At 48.1% G+C, this 9,472-nt stretch overlaps 1 protein-coding gene across 3 annotated transcripts in view; it reads left to right on the top strand.

Moving 5' to 3' along the window:
- Nucleotides 1-826: 826 nt before the first annotated feature.
- Nucleotides 827-9,472, top strand: part of LOC109311727 (glutathione S-transferase A4-like) — a 21,401-nt gene continuing 12,755 nt past the window's right edge. The window contains exons 1-2 of one of the 3 annotated variants that reach the window (XM_019537522.1): nucleotides 827-896; nucleotides 1,297-1,422. The gene's annotated coding sequence lies outside the window, so the exon portion shown is untranslated. Of the gene's footprint in view, nucleotides 897-1,296; nucleotides 1,423-2,337; nucleotides 2,433-5,759; nucleotides 5,844-9,472 lie in introns of those variants that run through there. The other 2 variants (XM_019537523.1, XM_019537521.1) reach the window with 2 other exon arrangements.

Raw genomic sequence — 9,472 nt, 5'->3', positions numbered from 1 at the left:
GACAATGGGTTGGATCTTGCCTGTGGGCCAGTGGTTGAACACCCCTGACATAGAACAGTTTCCAAAGACCTTGATGATGGTAACATTTCAAAGCTTTCAGGAGTTTCCAATATGTCTTCTAAGTTTGACACCTATATGACGGGGTAGGGATGATAACAGCTCAGTAGACAAGAAGTTTGATTTGGATGCTGATAATGTGATAATGAAAAACATGATTTCAGAGATGTCCAAAGGCAGCACTGGCAGATTTCATCCAGAGTTGAATATCACTATGCTCACCTTTTTGGGAAAGATGGCTACCTATGTAGGGCAAATGCTTAACATCCTCCAAAGACTGCTGTCTAATTACAATGTGTAGAAGTGCTAGTGATTCCTGCTCCAGTGAATGCATGGCACCCTCTCAAAAAGTGAGCATTTCCAAAGGGCAGAAAGTGGTACTATTTGTTATATGAGAATGAACTGAAGCCAATCCAAATTCAGGAAAACCCATTCCAGGTTTAACACTCCTTCATCCAGTGTTAAAGCTGGAACAAGTTTGCTAAGTTTGAATTGTCCTCAGCTCATTGTCCCATAACAAATGGAATGTGTCACAGGATAGTTGCAGGTCACATAAAGGTATCCCAGCGTGCTCTGCACATATGTGTGTAGTTGCATCCGGTGGTTGGGACGCTCCTGCCATGCCTTGATGGGAAAAAATAAATTAATATATACCACAAAGGGGCAACCACTGACTCGCATACAATAACAGTTCCAATTTGATAGTTGTTGTTGTTGTTATTGTTGTTATTGCAGGGCATAACCTCCCCTTATGCCTGTCCATGCCCAATCAGTATTGATCTTGAAATTCCTACTCATGGACAATGGAAAATACCTCACCCAGCTTATACCTCCAGCAGGTATGTTCTACTGCCAGCCTTCTCATCTAACATTATCAGATACACTGTTTCTTTCACTGTTATACAATCACTTGCACCAGCGAATGTTTCCCTCCCAGAGTTCTATCCAATACTGGGTTTAGGAAGGAATTTCCCCCACTCCTTTGTTACTCCACACAGTGGAGTTCAGAAGAGCTTCCTCATTATCCTCCCTCTCTTCCTTCCACTTTCCCCACCTGTCTTGTTCACCAGGACTCACCATCGTTCTCACAGAGATCTCATAATCAGCAGTTCAACTCACCGTCTGCCACTGTAGACTGTTCAGCTCTATGCCTCTATGTAAATGATAGCAACTGCTGGGAGTTGCTCCTCCATCCCCTTCCAAGGGAAACTAACCTTCACGTTGTTTCGCTTTCTGTAGGCCTTTCTGATTCCAGTGGGTGTTTAGGACCAATCATCTCCCCACGCTGCTGGTTTTGGAAGCTCCTTAGATGGATGCCACTTGATGATGTCATCTTTCATGCCATGCTCCACATTCTCATCCCAGGTATGTATTTCACTTTTTTTTTCCTAACAGGGGCTGATAACAGCTTCCCTGTTACAGAATATACCAGCTACTGCCCTACTGAAACCTTAACCTTTGGAAAAAGTCCTAAGTGTTGGTGCACCCATAACCTAAAAGTTTAAAACAAATTGCCTGGCAAGGACAGCTACATTTCTATTCAGGTGGAGTGAGGGAGTCAATTGACTTTCTGGTTCATTATTATCTACCTGCTTTCTTCTATTTTCTTCTCCTATGAGGAGAGGCTGAGGGACCTGAATCTCTTCAGTCTCCACAAAAGGAGACTGAGGGGGGATCTTGTGGCTGCCTACAACTTTATTGGGGGCCACCAGCAGGGACTCGGGGAAAGTCTGTTCACCAGGGCCCCCCTTGTAGTCACCAGGAACAATGGCCACAAGCTGAGGGAGGATAGGTTTAGGTTAGATATTAGGAAGAACTACTTCACGGTAATGGTGGCCAGAGCCTGGAATAGGCTCCCCAGAATGGTGGTGCTCTCACCTTCCCTGGAGATCTTCAAGAGGAGACTGGATAGGCAGCTGGCTGAGGTCTTATGACCCCTGCCACCCCCAGTGCTCCTTCCTGCTCATGGCAGGGGGTCGGACTACATGATCTGTCTAGGTCCCTTCCGACTCATTGATTCTATGATTCTATGATTCTATGATCCATAACAACCATAATTTCTTCACTCCATAGCACAAGGGTGGGGTTAACAACCTTTGATCTTCCTCTAATCAAGCTAGACTTTCTTCTATAGTTATCCTGTTTGCTATTTACTCCTGGTAATATTTCTCTACTCCCTCCTGCCCTTCCCACCCATTATGTCTGATAAAGGTGTGCCTGCTGCCTAGGAACCTGTATTGGGTGGCTTTGTTCCTATGGGATTCCAATCCACAACAAATCAGAAAAGGGAGGAAAAGGGCAAGGTGAAAAACAGGCTGAGCTGTGTGTTGACACAGCAGTCAGAAGCAGGAGGGAGTTGCAAAGGTGAGGCAGAGGTAAGTTACTGCAGTGACCCCTTCCACAGTTATTCATAGCAACAGATGACAGTGGCTGTGGGAGGCTGAACCAGTGGCTCAACTAGAGTGGCCTAAATCCAGGCATAGTTTCATAGTTTCACAGATGTTAGGGGCCGGAAGGGACCTTACAGATCATCAAGTCCAGCCCCCCTGCACTTGGGCAGGGAAGACTGCTGGGATCAGATGACCCTAGCAAGGTGTGTGTCAAGACGCTTTTTGAAGATCACCAGGGTGGGTGACTGTACTAACACTTTTGGGCTTCTGGGCAGTGCTGGGATCTCCAAAATACACATGAGGAACTGATGGTTTCCAGTATACACTTGGGGAACAAGGTGGGAACTCAACCATATTCTTCCGGGTGCCAACCTATTGTAATCCCAACTAAGCTACCCTTCCTCTTTCTTCAGCCATAGACTGATGGACATAGGTACAGGCCCAAGGCAGTCTGTGATAGTCAGCACATCCCAATCAACCCATTGTCAGGGGTGCGGCAGAGATGATTTCTTTAGTAACATTCCAGTGGAGCTCATTTGTCCATCTCCAGCTCATGACCCATTGCTTGCTAAGGGAGGTGTGGCCCACCAAGGAAATCAAAGACCTGCCTCTCCCCACACATGAAACACCACTGCTGCAAGATGCAGCTTGTTAAGCTTCCTGCACATCCTTTAATAAGTGAGATACTTGTTCCAGAACAAGACCAGACACTCTCCCCTCCTTTTCCCTACTAGAAGCAAAGCCCTAATTCTGTCTCCTATGATATGAGCCTACTGCCATAGGTGGATGAGGGGGGTTAGTCTCCCTGTGTACAGGTGCTACCAGTGGCAGAACAGAGCCCTTCCCACCACCCCAAATGTTTATTTATGTTGAGGGTGGAGGGCAGTAGGGGCCAGCTATGGGCATCCTGAGAGGAGGTGGAGGAGAAATGGAGGAGGCAATGGTCAGAGACAGAGAGGAATGGGAAGAACTGTTTGGGAGAGGTTTTGAAGAGGATGGAGCTCCTAGGGGCAATGAGGGGCTGGATGGGGGCCATGGGCACCAAAAGGCTTTTGGAGGGAGGGGTCCTATGGACTAGAGCATGGGTGGGCAAAATATGGCCCATGTGCTGGTACAGGGTAGTGGGAGGGGAGGGGGGAGTGCTGACCCAGCCTGCAACAGTGCACCAGAATGTCCTAAATAGCCCAAATCATTGCCCAACCCTGAGGTAGAGGAACATGAGGTGAGGAGGGGCTGGGATGTTATGGGGGTAGGGAGATGTGAAGGGTTGATGGGTGTTTGTGGGTTCTATGGGAGTGAAATGGGATGTGGGGAGATCAGGAACAAGAGGGATTGTGGATGTTGGGGGGACCCAGAGAGTCTTAGGGACTGCACTGAGGTTTGGGTGCTTAGAGGGGTAGGGGAGAGTTCAGTGGGGTATAAGGAGAATGGTGAGGGGTCAGGAGATGGGCATGATGGGAATGAGTCTGGTACAGGGTGCAGTGGATTCACAAGTAGGACTCAGTGGGGCATGACGGAGATAGTTGGGTCTTATGGGGTTGGGGCATGATGTGGCAGGGCTGAGCATGAGGCTACATAGGATAACAGGGAAAGAATGGAAGCAGGGAGCATTTGAAGTGGCAGTAGCAATGCACAAAAAGCAGTGCAGGGCATTTTGGGGTCATGATGGAATATCTGTAAGACTCATAAGGCTGGAGGGAGCAATTCTTACCATGGCCAGACTGGGAGGTAACAGCTGTACTCCTGTGGTACCAGGTGCCTGCTCCACCCTGCATCTGACAGACTGCTCCCCACAGACTTAGTTATATTTGTTTTGCTTGAATTATAAACTGAATAATATGTCCCCTGGCATATTAGTAAAGCTTCTAGTTTTCTTTCTTAAGTAGAGAAAAATGTGTTGAGTTGTGCGACATTGGCAACCCATAGGGGGTGCATGTGGGTGCATGTACACCTCCTGAGTTTGGCAGTGCACCCCCTGTAAAAAGTGCTGCCAACACTGCCAGAGGCGCCTAGGGGTGGTCGCTGCTTGCACCCCCCTTCCCCCTGCCATCAACACTGCTGGTGGCATCTGTGGGCACTCCCTGATTGCCATTGGCTGCCACCAGCAGTGCCAGCAGCATCTGCAGGTGGTCACTGACCACTGATTGGCACTTGCCCCCCTACCGCTGACACCGCTGTGGCTGCCTGAAGGAGCTCCCCACTCGCTGCTGCCACACCCCCGCCACAACTGCTGCTGCCGCCACATTCATGTTATGTGACGATGTGTCATCTCCTACAACCCCCTTTTCAAAACCCTAGACATGCCCATGGGCATTGCTGATTAAAAGCAGAAGGCTCAGAATGTGACACAAAGTGCATCTGTTTTTCATATGATTACCTTGGACATGTTTGCAAATTGGGACCCCATGTGTGTAAGTCCCTGGTTGTTAGAATTTACATTTTAAGTCAGCCCATATTATCCCACATTTTTGGTGTCTTTGAACATTGCAGCACTCAAAAGACAAACCCACTTGAGATGGAGAGAATCTGATCAGGGCCAGAATGCCTGGATCTCAGGTGGTAAATAGTCACCACCACCTTGTGGAGGGCTGGGCACTCCAGGGGGCACTCTGGCAGGTGGAAGAGGGACAGCTAGTCTTAAATGAGTAATCCCATGAAGAGCATGGGGAGTGGTGTTTCAATCTCTAGTGATAGGGTGTTTTTGTTGCTGACAAGTCTTTCATGCTCAGCTCTTGGGACAATTACACATTTTTGCACTTTCACCTTTTAGTTTTTAATATTTGTAGAACAAAGCTTTTAAAAAGTCAAAACGTAGTCAATTTTGTTTTTCTCTACCAAGGGGTGGCAGCCAGGGCTCACAGGCCAGATCCGGTCCATGGAGCCTTTGGACCTGGCCTGAGGATGTCGGTGACATTTGGTGGAGGGCACTGATCCCTTGTTGCAGGAAGCAAAAGTAGCAGCGGTGTCTGGATCCTAGTGCCTGCTTACCTCTGACTTGAACTGGGTAACTCCAGCTATTAGCTGGAAAGGTTTGTCGGTCACTCTTCTATACATTTCCCCTGTTGCTGTGAAAGACCCTGTTAAACTGAACAAGCTGACTAAATGTTCAAAAAAAATACTGGAACTCATGGCACTCTGAATCAAATAAGCAAATTAAAAAATTAGAGAGATTTTTCAATTTTAGGTGTTACTTATAACAACCATAGATACAGCAGCACTTTCAGTTGGAAATGTAACTTTTAATTAGGGGGTGTCCCTTTTAACAGAAGTGGGGCAATTTTCTTTGTTTTGGGATATGGGAGGAGGCTCCCCAAGTGGAGGAGGAGCTTCAAAGGATCAAAACCTGAAGAGAGACTAGTCTAGTTAAGAAAACAAGGGAGCCAGGATCTGGAAAAGGTTAGTACTGAACTCTGCATTATTACATTCTTAACCTTGGTTGGCCTCGTTTCCTAACAAAACTATTGGTGGTATTGGAAACATTTTACTGTATTTTTAGTCTCTGTACTAAAGGTTGTCAAGTGCTGTTTGACTGTTGTTCACTGAGATGGGGGTTGCAGTATAAAGAATTTAGAAATGCATATATTGATAAGAAATGAACGGTGACAGTTTAGTGTTGCATGAGGAGTGCTGTGCACTGTTCAGCTGGGGAAGGAAGACAACAAGAGAGAAGGGGATTTTCAGAATTGAACATGACCTCCATCCTTGGAGGTTAAGACCTGGGTAGACAAAGCTTTAGCTGGGATGATCTAGTTGGGACTGGTCCTGCTTTGAGCAGGGGGATGAACTAGATGAATTCCTGAGGTGCCTTCCAACCCTAATTTGCTATGATTCTGTGCCAGCCTACAACCTTTTAGATCTGAGCATAAAAACTGGCTGATTTAGCCTGCTCTGAGCTTCAGTACTAAAACCTTCTGTCTCAGAAGATGTGCATCAAGTTTGAACCTGTTGCTAGTTTCTGTTGAATGCAGAGGATCTTACTTTGGAAATATTTGCTTTTTCCTGATCTTTGATTATCAAAATTGCTGCTACTGAAAACCACAAGAGAATTAGAGTTTATTGCAGAAAGGATGCTCAGGCTGGTATAGAGGGAAGGTGCTCGTTAAACAAAAACATTTAAAACACCTTCTATCAGGTTGCTCCTAATCCTGACAACAGCTACTTTTGACTGAAAGGTTCACAACTGAAAATGGGGAATCAAACTGTCTTCTCTGTTACAAGTATAAATTCAGAGTAAATTGATGCTGCTTTTCTGGATTAACTGAGGGTGGATTTGGTTCTCTCTGTGTGGTGTTAATCTGGGCAATCATCCATGTAACTACTTAGCTGTATAAAATGGTATTGGGAATTTTTCAACCTATTTGTTCCATCTGGGTGAACAGCACACAGCTCCTTGTGAGGATTGCACTTGGCATTTGAAAACACTTAACAGTGTCTCTGGCTTCCAGAGTTAGAGCGCTATCCCTATGAGCCCCTGTACATTATCTATCATAGTCATGTGCCTTGAGATGATACAAAAGACCAGAAGTATTCAGAGAGTGTGATAACTTGTCATGCAGGACTGGCTCGCTGCTAGCGCAATGCAGATAATTGCACTCACAGCAATCACCAGACAACATTTACACAAAAACAACTAGACATGTAGGCATTAGCCTTCTTTTGTTTGGCAAGAGCTGCTTCAATTAATATGTTTTAATGAAACAGAGGTGGTGATTTTTCCTTTCTGTTTTCCTTGCACCTAGAGTATATTTATAGTTGGACTTTTGGTTTTGTTAATAAAATTACTTGACTCTTAGCAGAACTGCTTCAAGGTGCCTTGTCGGTTGATTTTTTTTTAAATCAGTTTTGGATGTAGCACCTTCAACTGTATGAGTTTATAAAAGGCTCTTTTGAGAGGGCATTTAGGTAAATGCCCTCAGTCTAGCTGCCTCTTCCTGACCCGCTAGGCAGACCACACCTATAGCATGCATTTTCAGGGCAAATCACATCCTTTGGGAACATATAGGCATTGAACTTCATTTTTCAGTAACAAAAGCCTGCGTGGATGTCTATGCTTAGAGAACATTCTAGGAGTGTTATGATGAGGGCACTTATGAAAGCGATCCACTGGTTCTAAATAAATGGCTTAACTCACCCTTTTGCATCAAGGCATGGTAAACAGCTTTCAGATATTATGGGTTACCCTTTCTCCCAATTTATGCTTAGTTTAAAATAGTGGGGTGATTTTATTTTTTGTCCTCTGGTTTCTGAGACAGTGTGGTAAAAGCAAGGTTACATTTTCAAGCTTTTCTTACCTGTCCTCAAAGCAAGAAACTGTTTTTTGTGGAATCTGAGGTTCTTGGGGAACAGCTTTATGAACACCACCACATCTGACCGAATTGGCCCCATTGCACTGTCAGTAACACGCAGCTAGGCCTTCTCCATCTACCAGTTCTCAGTGTGGCTGCCCCTGCTCCGTCATGAGACAATGCCTTGTTCCTGCCAAGGGGCATTAGGTATTTGCAATCTCCTCACCCACCTCTGTGCTGGAGCTAAGCAACTGTGTGCACTAAATATGATTTCAGATAACCCCCTTTATATCTGAAGATGAATGGAATGGAATGCCTCATTTTGGCCTCCATTTATCTATGTGAGGTGTTGTCAACCCATGGTACGCATACCCTCAGGGGTACTCAGTAAGGTCTTTGGGGTACGCGCAGGTGGGTGGGTGGGGATGGAGCGTGCCCTGGGACGTGGCGGCAGTACCTCCCTGGTACATTCCCCTCTTACCTGGGAGAGGGAGAGGGGCATGCCAGGCACCGCTGGCCCCATGCAGCACATTGCAGTGCTTCCCTGCCTCCACCCCAGCTTGTTCTCCTGACTGGCCAATAGCCAATGGCTGGTGGTGGCCACTGCGTGTGAGCTCTCCCCTCATTTGGCCCCTCTCCCAGCACTACTGCTACACGCATCTCGGGAGGGCATGGGAGGCGTGTGCTCCTGGATTGGTACACGGGGCGGCACAGGGCACGCTGGGGCGGGGGCTGCACCTTCTTGGCAGGGGCTGGGTCAGGCAATGCTTGGGGTGGGTGGCAGCAGTACGGGGGGGGTGAAAGGGGTTATGGCAAATTCTGGAGTGGTGGCAGCCCCTCCCATAGCACCCCTGCCAATGCTGCTGCCCATCTAAGAACAGCCAGGCCCAACCCCCCATTGGGAAGAGGCTGGCGCTGCTGAGCCCCAGCCTGCCCCACATGCAGATCCAGGGGCATGTGGAAGTGGGGGCCTATGGGAGTGGAGCTATGGGTGTGGGGGTTGCATCCACTCCAGAATTCACCGTAGCCCCACCCAACCCTCTCCCAGTGCTGCTGCTACCTACCCTGAGTATAGCCTGACCCAGCCCCCACCAGCAAGACCCCAGTGCTGCCCTGGCCAAAGGCCACTCCATCCCATGCAGATCCAGGGGCACACCCCCCCATGCCCTCCCTGGGGTACACATAGTATTGGGAGCCTTTCCCCTCTCTCCTGCATGGCTCAGTCCCATGCTCTGCCCTGGCTGGACAACCCTTGCCCCTACCCCACTCCATCCCACCACTGGGGCAGCCCAGCCTGCCCCACCCCACTCCACCCCTCCCCATGCAGATCTGGGGGCACACGGCCCCCATGCCTATCTGAGGTGTGCACAGTGGCGGGAGCCGTCCCCCCTCACCGCACAGCCCAGATTTTCATAGATTTCATAGACATTAGGGCTGGAAGGGACCCCAGAGGATCATTGAGTTCAGCCCCCTGCCTCAGGGGCAGGAAGTCAGCAGGGATCATAGGATCCCAGCAAGATAAGCATCCAAATGTGTCTCAAAGGCGTTCAAAGTAGGTGCTTGAATCACCTCCGGTGGCAGTCTATTCCAAACCTTGGGGGCTCGGACAGTAAAGAAGTTCTTCCACTAGGTCCAACAAGGCATCCCCCCTGGTGGGGCTGTGCACCTCCTGGGTTAGATGGAGGTCCTGCACTCTGGCCAAGAACCTACGTGAGCGTTCAGACCTGGCTGACTGCTCTT

This window comes from Crocodylus porosus, unplaced genomic scaffold (genome assembly GCF_001723895.1).
Source record: "Crocodylus porosus isolate Cpor-Errol unplaced genomic scaffold, CroPor_comp1, whole genome shotgun sequence".
NCBI classification, from domain to species: domain Eukaryota; kingdom Metazoa; phylum Chordata; order Crocodylia; family Crocodylidae; genus Crocodylus; species Crocodylus porosus.
Note: the sequence above shows the minus strand (reverse complement) of the source record. Positions and strands in the feature narration are given on the sequence as shown.